This window comes from Astatotilapia calliptera, chromosome 14 (assembly GCF_964374335.1).
Source record: "Astatotilapia calliptera chromosome 14, fAstCal68.1, whole genome shotgun sequence".
In the NCBI taxonomy this organism is placed as follows: Eukaryota; Metazoa; Chordata; class Actinopteri; order Cichliformes; family Cichlidae; genus Astatotilapia; species Astatotilapia calliptera.
In genome coordinates, this window is record NC_137435.1 from 29,341,975 (window position 1) to 29,355,800 (window position 13,826).

General features: G+C 39.4%; 1 long non-coding RNA gene across 2 annotated transcripts; it reads right to left on the reverse strand.

The window, feature by feature from the left end:
- Positions 1-216: 216 nt before the first annotated feature.
- LOC145420082 (uncharacterized) lies at positions 217-12,214 on the reverse strand. 2 transcript variants are annotated; one of them, XR_013901365.1, is made up of 7 exons: positions 7,471-12,214; positions 5,287-5,319; positions 3,674-3,724; positions 3,005-3,098; positions 2,852-2,923; positions 2,664-2,729; positions 217-511 (listed from the first exon to the last, which is right to left on the reverse strand). It is a non-coding gene; the product is annotated as an uncharacterized LOC145420082 (long non-coding RNA). The 2 variants fall into 2 exon arrangements; XR_013901364.1 differs by lacking the exon at positions 7,471-12,214 and having other exon boundaries at positions 3,005-7,441.
- Positions 12,215-13,826: the final 1,612 nt, after the last annotated feature.

Consider the following 13,826-nt stretch of genomic DNA (forward strand, 5'->3'; position numbering starts at 1 on the left):
ATATGTTTTTTTCTGTTTGCATTTACTCCTTGACATTTTCTATTTTAGTGCAACCAAATAATGTTAAAGTTAAACAGTCTCAACTTTATACATAAATAGAATAACTAAAAAGTTCTGATAATCTATCAAGACAACCCTACATAACAAAAGGTAGTATTACATTTCAAATACCGCTGTAGATTTTATTAATAATTACCAAGGAAATTCCCACAATGCTGCAACAAGAGCAAATTCAGTTTATTTCACAATGTAACATCCTTCCAGAGGAATAATAATTGCTATTATAACAATGAAGACAACTATTAAGTCTAATGACTTACAACTAAAATAGTGATCAATAACTTTGATCGGTTTGTTTTGACTTCTGCCAAAAAGAAAAATCAGTAAAGCTTAGGATGGCTACAACTGTACCAGTATGACCTTCCTGCTTCCTACATAATTCCCAGCCGTCTTTGCACTGCCGTCTTCTCTGCTTCACTCCATGGCCTCTTGACCTTCGCACGGGGGATCTCTACAAATAACACAAAAGACAACATGGACTGTTAACTTTACAACATGTATGTAACCGTAGTTTTTTTGTTTTTGTTTTGATTTTGAAATGGGGTTCTGCTTGTGTATATTTACAGAAAATGCCAAACCAAACTGTAGGTTCAACAATTTACTCAACATTTTGTACCCAAGATATGTAGTAAGCACTTTTAAATTAAGTATTTTGAGTTCACAGAAACATGAGATCAGTTATTGAGTAATATACCTACAGAGTGAAACAGCAGCCAATTTACTTTTATACATTTTGTTTTCAAAGGTACATGTTGCATCTAGCCTTTTAAAATAAGATGCTAACTAGTTATTAGTCCTGTTAAAATCATTCATCATAACAATATTCTTGTAAAAAAACAAAAAAACTGTCAGACTTTAATAATTTGCTATTGTTTTAAATAAGGCAAATATTTCTGATGTACTAGTAATAAAAAAAACCTGTGCTGTTGGTAGTAGTTCTAATCTAGTTAACTGACATCACATATTTTAAGTCAATTTTTTTTTTATTATGAAATACAATTGCTAATATCCTTGACAATGTAACAAATTACCTAGATCATGATTCAGAACCAAACATAACTGATTGACATGATCTTTTCATTTTATCTGAATTTATGCGTTTTATTTGACAAACTGTCACAGTTTTGCGACTGGCGCACAGATACAATACCAAAGAGCAGAATTAAGTTTTGTCTATCATTAGTCATAAGGCCTGTACTACAAAGCACATTCAACACATCAAGGCTATCTTTCCATAATCTGGATTCACTTAACCTGAAAGTGGCGATCTGGATAAGTGGTCACAAAAAGCTTAACCTGCATGGTCGCATGAAAGGGGTGGCATTGTGAGCATCTGTTCACTAATGATTATTGAAAAGCGTACTGGAAACAGAAGCTGATTTTTCAAAAGATAAAAGTATAGTATTAGGCAAATATGAAGATATTAAAACAGACTGCAGCATAACTAAGGGAGGATTCAGGGTCACCTGGTCCAGCCTGAAATATATGCTTTAGCAAAAAGGAAAGTTTGAAGCCTAATGTAGTCTACTCGATGAGCTTTGTTGCTTGTACTTGCCGTTTCTTGCTGTCTTTTCACAAACCTCACACTGAAAATGATGGTCCATACTGTCAATCTAGTTCACTTTACAAATTTTGATTTTAAAACACAACATCTGTGTGTGTAATTGGTGGAAACTAAAATACGCATTGTAAAAAAAAATAACATTGAGATAAAGTAGTTGTCTTTAATTGGTAAATCATAGGACCTTAAACAGGTATTTTCTATGATAATATAACAAGACATTTTCAGCCTGCATTTTTTTTTTTAATTCCAGACTTGTGAAATGACCTGCAGAACCCTGCCATGTGTTTTGTAGTGCTGTTCTTGCAAAGTGTGAACTCACGCAACACAGCAGGTTAAACTAGTCACTCACCAGAATAGGTAGCCTAACAAATCATAAATGTAACAATAAAAGTGAAGCAATCATTCTTTCAGCTGAACTCTTTAGGGGTCATCACAGCGGATCATCTCCTCAACCTCCTCCTATACCAGCATCCTCCTCTGTCACACCAACCTTCTGCCTGTCCTCCTTCACATCCATGAACCTCCTCTGAGGTCTTCCTCTTCTCGTCCTGCCTGGCAGCTCCATCATCAACATCCCTTGGCAGCCTCCTCTGCACATGTCCAAACCATCTCAGCCTTGTCTCTCTTTGTCTCCAAACCTCTGACCTGAGCTGTCCCTATGATGTAGTCATTTCTAATCCTGTCCATCCTGGTCATTCCCAATGAAAATCGTCATAGCTTTCCTCACTACCATTTTGTAAACCTTTCTTTTCCCTCTTGCTGCTTTCCTTTTATAACACATCACCCCTGACACCCATCTCCACCCCCTCTGAATTCTCCTCTTCAACTTACTGTAAAGCAATACTTAAACATTTTCAATAATTTTTCTAATTACCAACAAAATAATTCTGGATCAATATTATCAAGAATTTTGTGTTTGTGTAGGCATATATTCTGCCACAGAGGACAAAACTATAAGGAAATAAAGTCATGTCTACAACCTGATTCATATACTGCAAACAGAAAATTTTAAATACATTTAAAGCTTAAAACATCTCACCCTTTGCTTTGGCCACTTTGGTTTTTCGCCTTTTCCTCAAAGCCAGTCTTGCTTCCTTGCTCTCTTCTAAAACAGAAACACACAAACAATGGTAGCTGTTATTGTACAAAGCAGATTGTACTGGAATAGAATTTGAGTAGAATACATACAACAGTGTCACTACATTTCAGACAAAAGCTTAAACTCACCATCTACATCTGAACTCTCTTCACTGGTGGGCTCCGGTCTCTTTTGAGAGGAGAAATGCTCAGAACTTCCACCTGAAAAACAGAAACATTCATGTGCCACATCTTCCTAATTCACTGTGTTTTTGTACTGAATGACTCTGTAAAAAACCTGACCTTCATCCATCTCACTGCCTCCTCCTTTTTCATTTCTCTGGGGGACACGGAGTAGCTGCTATGTCAAATATTAGCCATCTGGAGTCACAAAAAACTTCAAACACAAACAGTATTGTTGACAAATATGACAAAAAACAAAGATGCAACAACAACGTGCAAAGGAGCAATCTTAACTTCTCCAAGTGTCACTATGTCATCCTAGAAATGAAATTACTCTTCTTTTAGTTAAGATAATTAAAACAATGCAGCACAACCATTCAAAGGTGCCATTTGTGTAAACATGCACTGGACAAATGTAACAGTTTTTAATTTAGAATCTGGGTCGTGGTGATAAAACCACAAATCTCTGAGATGTCCTTTTTTCATGTGTTGTGAGTCTAGTTCTTGCTGTAATAAAAGAGCTCACTATAGAGTGAGTGTACATGATCAAGTGTTATCTGTTGTATAGACTACTGAGCACTGAACTAGGCCAACAGTGTGTTTCTTTGGCTGTAACATGCCACCCAGTTCATTTTACCATTAGGAACCCAAGCTAACAGGTTAACGTCACTCTCTAATATTAGTCAATGTCACATACATAACTTGCAGTTGCATAGCAGTTTATCAAAAATGCAGCTTATTCATGAGGCAGTATACCAACAGCTGTACTAGTGAGCAGGTAACACTTACCACCACTATCAGAACAGCCATTATCACTGCATGCGAGCGCCACGTTATCGTCTGCAATGTAAGAAATAAATATTGAAAGGATACAATTATATTTGGACATTTTTTATGAAGAGAGAAGTCTATAACATGACATTACTGTAAAATGTATAACCTAAGCTAATTTCTATTGTCATGAGCTTTAACCTCCTATGACCTGAACTCTTTCATGCCATTTTTAATTTCTCTTTGCTATTTGGGCTGATTGGGACCTGATGTAAAAACAAAGAATTATCTGAATTTTTTTTACCTCTCTTGTTTCTGAGAGGAGTGAGATCCACATACGAGGGCATTTGTTTTAAATTTCGATAGAACAGTGGCAGTATAATGTCCTTGTAGAGCAAAATTTAGTATTTTGGTCGAGACAACCCAAAATGTGATGTCCACATATGTGGACATCAGGTCCAAGGAGGTTAAAGTACACAACACTAACAATGCACCATAAAACAACAAGCAGGAGATCATGAATAGAAGACTAATCTTATTTTAAAACCAGTGCCCATTTAAATTTAAGATTATGCCAGTCAGGATTCAGTTTGAGGTCCTCTAGCAAGGAATTCTACATGTTCTCTCCTGAACAGGAAAAGCTGTTTCTCCAAACAGGGATTTAAGTGACATCAGCTTCCAGCTGGAAGCTAACAAAGCCAAAAACTAAATACGACCATAAGATCACTGAGCATGTGGGAAACCTGGTTAATAAGCATTTTTTTAAATTTGTTTCAGAAAAATACATTTATTAAAATCATCAACCAAAAATTTCTTTAAAACATACCACTGCTGTGATGCTGACTTTGTCCTATTGCTTGATTATATACCATGAGACGGTGTTTGTAAACACGTTATACATGAAATTAAATGTAAAATAAATTCTCAGTGGATCAAACTATCTGTTGCATAAATAAATTGAATATATCCAAATAAATTTGTCATTTGAAAATCTGCTCATCATTTCAACCTGCTTAATAACAAAAATTTTCACATGTGAAAAGATATGTTTTTAAAGTTATAAGACTTCACTGAGCTCGTGTATTCCTGGCTGTAAGTAAAATAAGATGTTGTGGTATGACCGTGGTATCAGACTGCAGAGGACTGCACAGGTCTGCAATGAGGACACAGGCTGCAAACAAAAGTTACGTTCAACAACTTTTTGTCTTTGTCTCCTGTTTCTGTTGTCTGTTTGGGACTGTTTCTCATATCTGGCTTACATCATTTATATTATAAAATGCTGAGTTTCAACCATGTGTTGTCCTTGTGCCATTTTCAGGTAAAGAGGCTTCAAATGATTTTCTGATCAATGCCTATTTTATTTACATTTTATGCAGAACGTGGGGCCGATGTGATGCACATGAGTATTGTTCTAGCAGCAGTTGTTCATATTATAAGCAACAAAGAATCACATTTAGAAAACAATCACGTCTGATCTAAGAATCACCTATTCCCACCTTAACTGATAATGATTCTTAATGCATATTATAGTTTGTAGTATCTGTTGTTTGGTCTGTTGTTTGACACTCCTACGTACGATTCAGTAACGATTAAAGACTACATGTTCAAATATTCGATAAGAAGGCACATACCTGTATTTGGCTTGCTGCCGTGGCTTCCTTCACCTAATACCAAAGACAAAAGTCAAAGTTACTTCTCAGTTACAGTTAAATAATCCAGTTACAGTCAATAATGACTTGGAGGTGATACAGTAAAAGTGCACCAACAGTTTTGATGCAGCCCATTACCCATTCATTTACAGTAGCTCACCTCAATAAATATACAGGTGTCTTAGCAGTGAGCGCTCATGCAGGTGAACCTGCTGTAAAAATTGTGACCTACAACTCTATCAAATTTAAAGTAAAACAAAAAAAAAAACATGGAGCATCACAACGTTTCACCCGTTTTAGATATAGTAGTATTAGGCATTTAAAAAACAGAGTGTCATATAGGAAAGCTTATATGCCTTCTGATGGCTACACTGTTAGAGTGACATCATTTCCTTTTTTAACATACTTTTATTAATTACTCTCTGTACATAAAGCAATATTAGGACAGCATGTTATTGTTTCCTCCAAGGTGAGTCTTATTATAACACTAAAACATAGCAGCCAAAGAGACAACACATAAACACACTTTCAATTGTTGGAAGGCACAATTATAACACACTATACAAAAGGCTTATATTTTGTATAAGCATGTACATTATTTGCTTTGAATAGCCAAATTAATACTACATGACAGCCTTGATGTTCCACAGAAAAACACTATCTGAAGCCCACTTCAGCAACAGAACACCAGGCCTTCTGTCCAGTTATGTTTGACGGTGAAAAACAAATGAGAGGAATAAGACAAACGAGGCTAAACGGAGCACGCTGCTCAGCTGGGTCATGCTGATGTGCGGCTACGTCAGTAAATATACTGGACGGACAGACGCTGCTCAGTCACTGAAACATCGACACCAACATAAAACTCCATGTTGGCGTAAACACGTGGGAACGTTTATATTTGATGGATAAAGGAGGACAATGATTTCAAGCATTTTGGATTGTAAACACTTTAAGACAACAAAAGTTAAAGCATTGCTACGCGCATGCGTCACACTTCAGTCGTTTCCTTTACATATTTTGAAATGCTAACTTGATAGATGTTATAGCTGGGCAACTGAGGTTGGGTTTTAACAAAAGATTAAAGCGCTCGGAATAAAAGTGCCTTTCGACTAAATCTAGGCTAAAATTGTGACTTAAAAAGAAGGGGACAAAACCCAGTCAAGCTATAAAATGCCTTAAAGAGATACCCTAAATAAAATGGTACAAACCACAGTTTGGCCGCTTGTTATCTTTAATAAAGTTTGTGAAGAATTAAAAAGCATTCCACTAAGCTGTGTTGTGGCGAATCCACTTAGCCAAAAAAATGGATCGGACATCAATTGGAGAAACGATAGTCTTTATATAAGGCTTCAAAAGGGGGAATGTACAACAAATAAACTGCTCGACATCAGAGCAACATATAATGGCTTCCCAAAACTTTCTTTGCTAGCTAAAAACCCAGAGTAACTTTTGTCTACCACAAAGGATTCTGGGAAACGCAGTTTTCTAATGAAAATACCTGTTAAATAAATTAAATCTATAATTAACAGCTCTCACTAAACATGTGACTAACACTTAAATCACTTACAAAATAATCCAAATGCTGTTATCAAACAAACTGCACTAAAGTTACAACAAGCTGTCTTGTTAAAAGGCTGGAACTCACACAGGTCTGCAACCAAAACACTGCATAGGATTTTTCATTTTAGACTTTTACTCACTGAAACCGTGAAAAATCTCTAACTTCATGTTTTCTTGCAAAAATCATGTTTTTACTGTAATTAAGCGTACATTTTTCCCCTTTAAACTGAAAACCAGATCCGATAATTATTTCTTACGTTAATTTTATATTTCTAAGAGCGAGACTGAAGAGAAATACAGATAGAAATTGCCAGAAATTGAGGGGGAGGGGACGGTAGGTTTGGCATAGAATTTAGTGTTAAATATATCACGAAGGAATCGGTTTTTGTTCCTATGTTCAATTATAAGAAAAATTATGCATAGTTAATTGTAATAAAATATAGATTGAGACGAACTTTATGCATTGTTCAATTTAAAAAAAGTATATTTACTGCCGTGTCATTAAGTTAAAAAAAAATTAAACTTAATGTAAGATACCTTTTTCTTTCGTTTCTTAGAAAGACAACATTTGCACAGTTTTCATATAGCAAAAATGTGAAATCTTACCTGCAGAAAGCGTGCTTTGCAGTCTTCAGAGCTCCACTTAAACGGCTACTCCGACTGTGGACTGAATGACGTCACATGCCCTGCAAAAGTTTGAGAGCTGCAGTGCAGGTGCGCGGGGGGAGGGTCACTGATGGAGGAGCAGAGAGAGCCAAAGTTTTCTCCTCAGCTCTGACTCTCAAACCTGATTTACAGGCTACAATATGTGAAATAAAGGAATCCTGACATTTATTTTAACTACAGTTTAGTACACATTATGAAATCACAAAATAAAATTTATCTAAAGTAAGATTTAGTTTTACAGTCTAATTAAACTTTATATATATCAGTAGTGGAAAGAGCCATTACCATATTATTTATTTATTTTACACACACACTAAACAGCTATATTAGGTACACTTTGCTAGTCCTGGTTTGGACTCTCTTTTGCCTTCAGACCTGCCAAAGTGCTGGAAACATTTACCTGCCCCTCCCCCACTGCAGCAGCTATGGGGGAGGTGCAGGGCATCAGTTAAGTTGGGAGCAGAGTGAGCTACAATTCTCTGCTCAGCTCTCACTCAGGCTCAGGCTTAGTGTACTGGCCAGAACACATGAAACAAAGGAACCCTGACATGTTTTACTACAATTTAGTACACATTATAAAAGCACATACCAAGATTTATATAAAGTAAGATTTAACTTTACAGCCTAATTTTACTTTATATACATCAGTAGTGGAAAAGTACTTAGTATTTATCTAAAAGTATTATTACCATAGGGAAAAGAAATACATATATATACACACAGTGGACTCATTGCGAGCCCTTCAGGAGGCGAAATGATGCAATTTAATGCAAAATACGTATTTCATCTGCTATGATGGGAAAGCCAGATATTTCATAGATGAAACTTTGAAATATCTGGCTTTTGATGATGATCAAACATTATTTTTTCTGCATATAGGGGAGAAGCATGTTAGGAGTCGAAGAGAAGGACAGGCAGGAGCGTGGAGGTACTATGACTGGCAAAGGGAGAGAGCTGGCTGATATGACTGGAGAGAAGGAAGGTAGATTTACTGTGTGTGCAGGAGACCAGGTTGAAGGTTGGATGTCAGTTAGAAGAGAAAGAGGAATTCTGCAGTTAGTTTGATAAAGTGGTAGAGAGTGTTGATTGGAGCAGACTTCAGTAGCCATGTAGGTGAAGGAAAGAGAGATAATGAGGTGTTAGATAGGTATAGTGTTAAGCAGAGAAATGCACAAGGTCAAAATTAGGAAGATGGAAATGGCTGGGGTGAACTCATACTTCAAGAAGAAGGAGGAACAGAAGGTGACGTAGAAGAGTGGAAGAAAGTGTACACAGGTGGCTTACATCCTAAACAGAAGGGTCAGTCTGAAAGAGATAGGAGACTGCAAGGTGGTGTCAGGAGAGAATGTAGCCATGCAGCATTGGACACTAGTCTATAGGATGACTTTGGACGTCAAGAAGAGGAAGAGAATGAAGGCAGAGACAAGAACTAAATGGTGGAAGCTGAAGAAGGAAGAATGTTGTGCAGTTGTTAGTTCAGGGAGGAGTAGACATTCTCTGGGTGGAAGGGAAGTGTTACCAGATGACTGGAAAAATACAACTGAAATGGTGAGAGAAAGGCAAAGAAGGTGTTTGGTGTATCTTTTGGAGAGAGAAAAGAGGACAAGGAGACTTGGTGGTGGATTGGACACTTTCCTGTAGTTCCTCAAAGGAATAGCTAAGAGAAAGTGCGATAGTCAGGGGAGATGGATAAAAGTAGACAGGAATACTGGGAGGCCAGGCCAACTGCAAAGATAGAGGTGGCAAAGGAAAAAGCTTATACTGAGTTGTACGTGAGGCTGGGTACTAAGGAAGGAGAACAGTACTTGCATGAATTAGCTATACAGAGATTGAGCTGAAAAGGATGTGCAGCAGGTTAGAGTGATTAAGGATAAAGATGGTGAAGAGAGTGTGTTGAGAAGATGGAAGATAGAAGTATTCTCTCACTGTCTTCATTAATGAAGACATTAATAAAGACAGAAACTGAGGACAGATGGAGGAAAGTTAGTGAATCAGGAAGCGCAGGGGATAAGTAAGGAGGAAGTGAAGGCAGCTATGAAGAGAGGAAAGGCAGTTGGTCCACATGACATATCTGTGGTTGTATAGAGATGTTGAGGAGAGAGGACTTTTTTTTTTTTTTTTGCCTTTCCCGTTTGGCTCTTTTGCCATCAGAATTATTGTCTAAAGGCAAAGAAAGATGCCCAACGGATTTACTTTACCAAATTGACCATCCCAGCCTTGCCGTAATGGTCCATTTGATTCACCTTTTATTGTTTATTTTATTTTCACTTGTTGAATACGGGACAGACTTGACTGGGGGAAAGAAGGGGAGAAAGAAAGAGAAAGAGCTGAGAAGAGGGATAGGGGAGAAGGGCAAAAAAACAAAAACCAACAGAATGGGCAGAAAAAGAAAAAAAAATGCATCTATCGATCACCTGGATCACCTGTTGAGAAAGAAAAAAGAAAACAAGCAGAAGAGAACAAGAGTAATAGAATAAACAACATCACAATGATATATGGGAATATGACAGTAAATACTAAATATTAAACATTATTGTGCAGCACATAGGATCAACAGAACACAGTGTGCTTTGAGGTAGGAGCCAAAAAGGGTGTAGTTTGTGGGTGTGATCACCCGTGTGTACACCTGTGAGCATGGACGCGCTTCCATCCATCCATCTTCATCCGCTTTATCCGGAGCCGGGTCGCGGGGGCAGCAGCCTAAGCAAAGAGGCCCAGACCTCCCTCTCCCCAGCCACCTCCTCCAGCTTATCCGGGGGAACACCAAGGCGTTCCCAGGCCAGCCGAGAGATATAATCTCTCCAGCGTGTCCTGGGTCTGCCCCGGGGCCTCCTCCCGGTGGGACATGCCTGGAACACCTCACCCAGGAGGCGCCCAGGGGGCATCCTTGTCAGATGCCCGAACCACCTCAGCTGGCTCCTTTCGATGTGGAGCAGCAGCTGCTCTACTCTGAGCCCCTCCCGGATGGCCGAACTTCTCACCCTATCTCTAAGGGAGAGGCCAGCCACCCTTCGGAGGAAGCTCATTTCTGCCGCTTGCATCCGCGATCTCGTTCTTTCGGTCACTACCCACAGCTCGTGACCATAGGTGAGGGTAGGGACGTAGATCGACCGGTAAATGGACGCGCTTGTTTTTTTAAAAGGTTCCTTCATGTAATGATCTGCTAGAGGGTGTGGGGGGGCCACAGCCCCGTCCTCCAGGGCATGAAGCAGGTATGGAGGAGATCAAAACTCCAGACATCCAGAGGCCCCCAGAACACAAGAGACCAAGGAAGACCAACAGAGGGGCAGCCGCGCCACTGTCCCAGTAAGAGCTGAGGAGAGTCCCAGATGAGGGCTCACTCAGCAGCCGCGGAGCAGAAGCCAGGGGGAGTTGCAGTGACGCGCCCGTGAGCTCCGCCGGCAGCCAGCTGTGCCTGAGTGACCGAGCCCCAGGCTGAGAGGCCGGGGGCACCCCACCTCCGAAGTGGCCCGAGCGAGCCCCAGGATCCAGGCCCCGATAAGCGGCCGCCAAGGAGTGAGCCGGTGTGTACCTGGACGCCCATCCCCTCATCCTCTCATATGCACTTCACACTCAACCAACGTGGAGACAGACATAAAGAGACGCTGTACACACGATCACACTCCCCAAGCATACTCAACGAACCGGGTCTAGGTACCCTTGCCCCTGGAGGGGGGAACTGCACCCAGACCCAGGTGGTGTTACCCTTTTCCCTGCGGTGGGGAGAGGCAGACCGACTCCGCAGCAGCAGGGAGGCCCCACACTCCAGATGGCCAACTCCTCCTCCAAGCCCCCCCGCTCCAGCAGGCCGCAGATAACGGGGGTGAGAGAAGACTCCAAACCTCCTTCCACCCGCTTATTGTAGTGTTGATGCATGTGTGTTCTAAGGTGCATTTAAAACCCAGGAGGGCATGGAGCTACCTGCCAGAGAGCAGCAGGTAAGCGCATAGTCCCTCCTGCTAGCCCTCAATGTCTACGTGTATTTAAAATTGAGAGGTGGGCAACCACGCGAGGGGTGAGGTGTACACCCTGATGGTAATTTGGATTCCGTGTATCGTGCCCACTCCCAGAGAGGACTTTTTAACCAGATTGTTTAACACAAGTTTGGAGAGTGAGGAATGAATAAGTGTACTGATACCAGTTTTCAAGACCAAGGGTGATATGCAGAGCTGTAGTAACTACAGAGCGATAAAGCTGAGACACACCAAGAAAGAGTTGTTGAAGCTAGGTTAAGAAGAGAGGTGATGATCCATGAGCAGCAGCATGGCTTCTCACTGAAAAAGAGCAGTGCAGATGTGATGTTTGCTTTGAGTGTGTTGATGCAGAAGTATAGTGAAGGTCAGAAAGAGTTGCACTGTGTCTTTGTGGATCTGGCAAAAGAATATGATGGGATGCTAAGAGAGGAACTGTGGTACTGCATGAGGTAAGTCTGGATGTGAGGGTGGTGCAGGATGTGTTCAAGGTGAGGGTGGGATTACATCAGGGATCTGGAGTCAGGAGGAGGGACAGGAAACAGAAATGAGTATACAAGAAGGACAGCTCATGCTGAATGGTATGGAGAGAAAGTTAGAGACAAGGCTGAGATGATTCAGACATATGCAGAAGAGGGATAGAGGAAATACTGGACAAAGGAGGGAGAAAACAGCATGACCTCAGAGGTCAACACCAGAGCCTCTGGTGTTGTGACCCCTAAAGAGAGCATTTCTCTCTCATATATATATATATATATATATATATATATATATATATATATATATATATATATATATATGTGTGTGTGTGTGTGTAAATGAATGATGGATCAGGTGATCACATAACATGTAATGTGATCACCTGATCCACCATAGAGATCATAGAGGTCCTCTTTTGGATTGAGATCTGGTGACTGTAGAGGCCATTTGAGTACAGTGAACTGAACTGTTATGTTTAAGAGTGCAATTTGACATCATTTGAGCTTCTTGACACTGGTTATTATCCTCCTGGAAGCAGCCATAATGAGATGGGCACTTCTGATGGATGGGACATATTTAATTTTTATAAAGTATTACAGAACACATGAGTCAATATTATATTGCATTACAGATTATATATTAATGGTAGATTTTCACTAATAGAAGCTTACAGTAGAGGAACCAGGTTTTAATATAAAAGGGAACACAGCAATATATGTATCCTTTGTACGGAAGCCCATGCTTTAATATAATCTATCAAAATTCACCAGTATGATTTATAATAGTTTGAAAAATACTTGAAACAAAACTACAGTTTCTTGCACATTGTCTATATTTATGTTATGTAGACACAATTTGTAGCTCACTACTAAAGCAGGGTCAAGGTGGTTTTTCAGATTCAGTCTCCTATTTGTGGAGATATTTTGGTAAAATATGCTGGTAACACTAAATCGAAAGCAGCCCCTCAAGACGTTAAATGATTTTTTTTAACTGAATGGTCTAAAAAAGTTACTTATATGCCATTTCTATAGCAGAGATAAAAGTATGGTTTAAAAAGAGACGCCTAAAATGAGAACCAGAAGGCAGAAATGATGAGCTGCATTAATAATTTCTAAACCTGTCTCACATTAACTGATCAAACCCATGTTAACTAGCACACTGTTTAGTTTAAATTGAAAATCCAGTCGTAATTTTTCAGGAACTGAAGCACTGTCTCATAGCCCAGTTTAGGCCAGTCCATATTCAATATTTCTATTTCAGCATTTAATTTCAAAAATTGTATTGGTGTGCTTTCCAATTTGAGTAGACCAAGACCAGATATTAAAAGTAAGACATAATAATATGTTTAACTTACCTTGTAGGGTCTTTACCCTAAAGTATAAAGTGCCCTCAGGTGACCTTTGTTGTGCTTTGGTGCTATATAAATAAAATTGAATTGAACTTCAAGGCGATAGAGCACTATTTATTTCTCCTTCATTAGATAAACTGTCATTATCTTCATTTGTAGTGAATGGGCAAAGACAGTAGTTGGCAGTAGAGTGCAAAAAAGTTCTTGGGTGCAGTGACTGTCCAAAAGCAGTAGGGGCAGTAGAGAGCAAAAAGTACTTGGGTGCAGTGACTATCCACAACCATAAGGGGCAGAAGGGCAGTAGAGAGCAAAAAGGCTCAGGAGCAGTGATTTTTCATAACCACTAGTAGCCAGTAGAGAGCAAAAGTGTGTGTATGAAAAGAATAGCAGTGTGTATAGAAGTGTGTATTTTTTCTCGTATTTCTATCTTTCTGAGGACCTCGCTCAAACTTTGAGAGAAGCATAAAAATGGCCTCTAGAAGCCATTACAGTGAAAA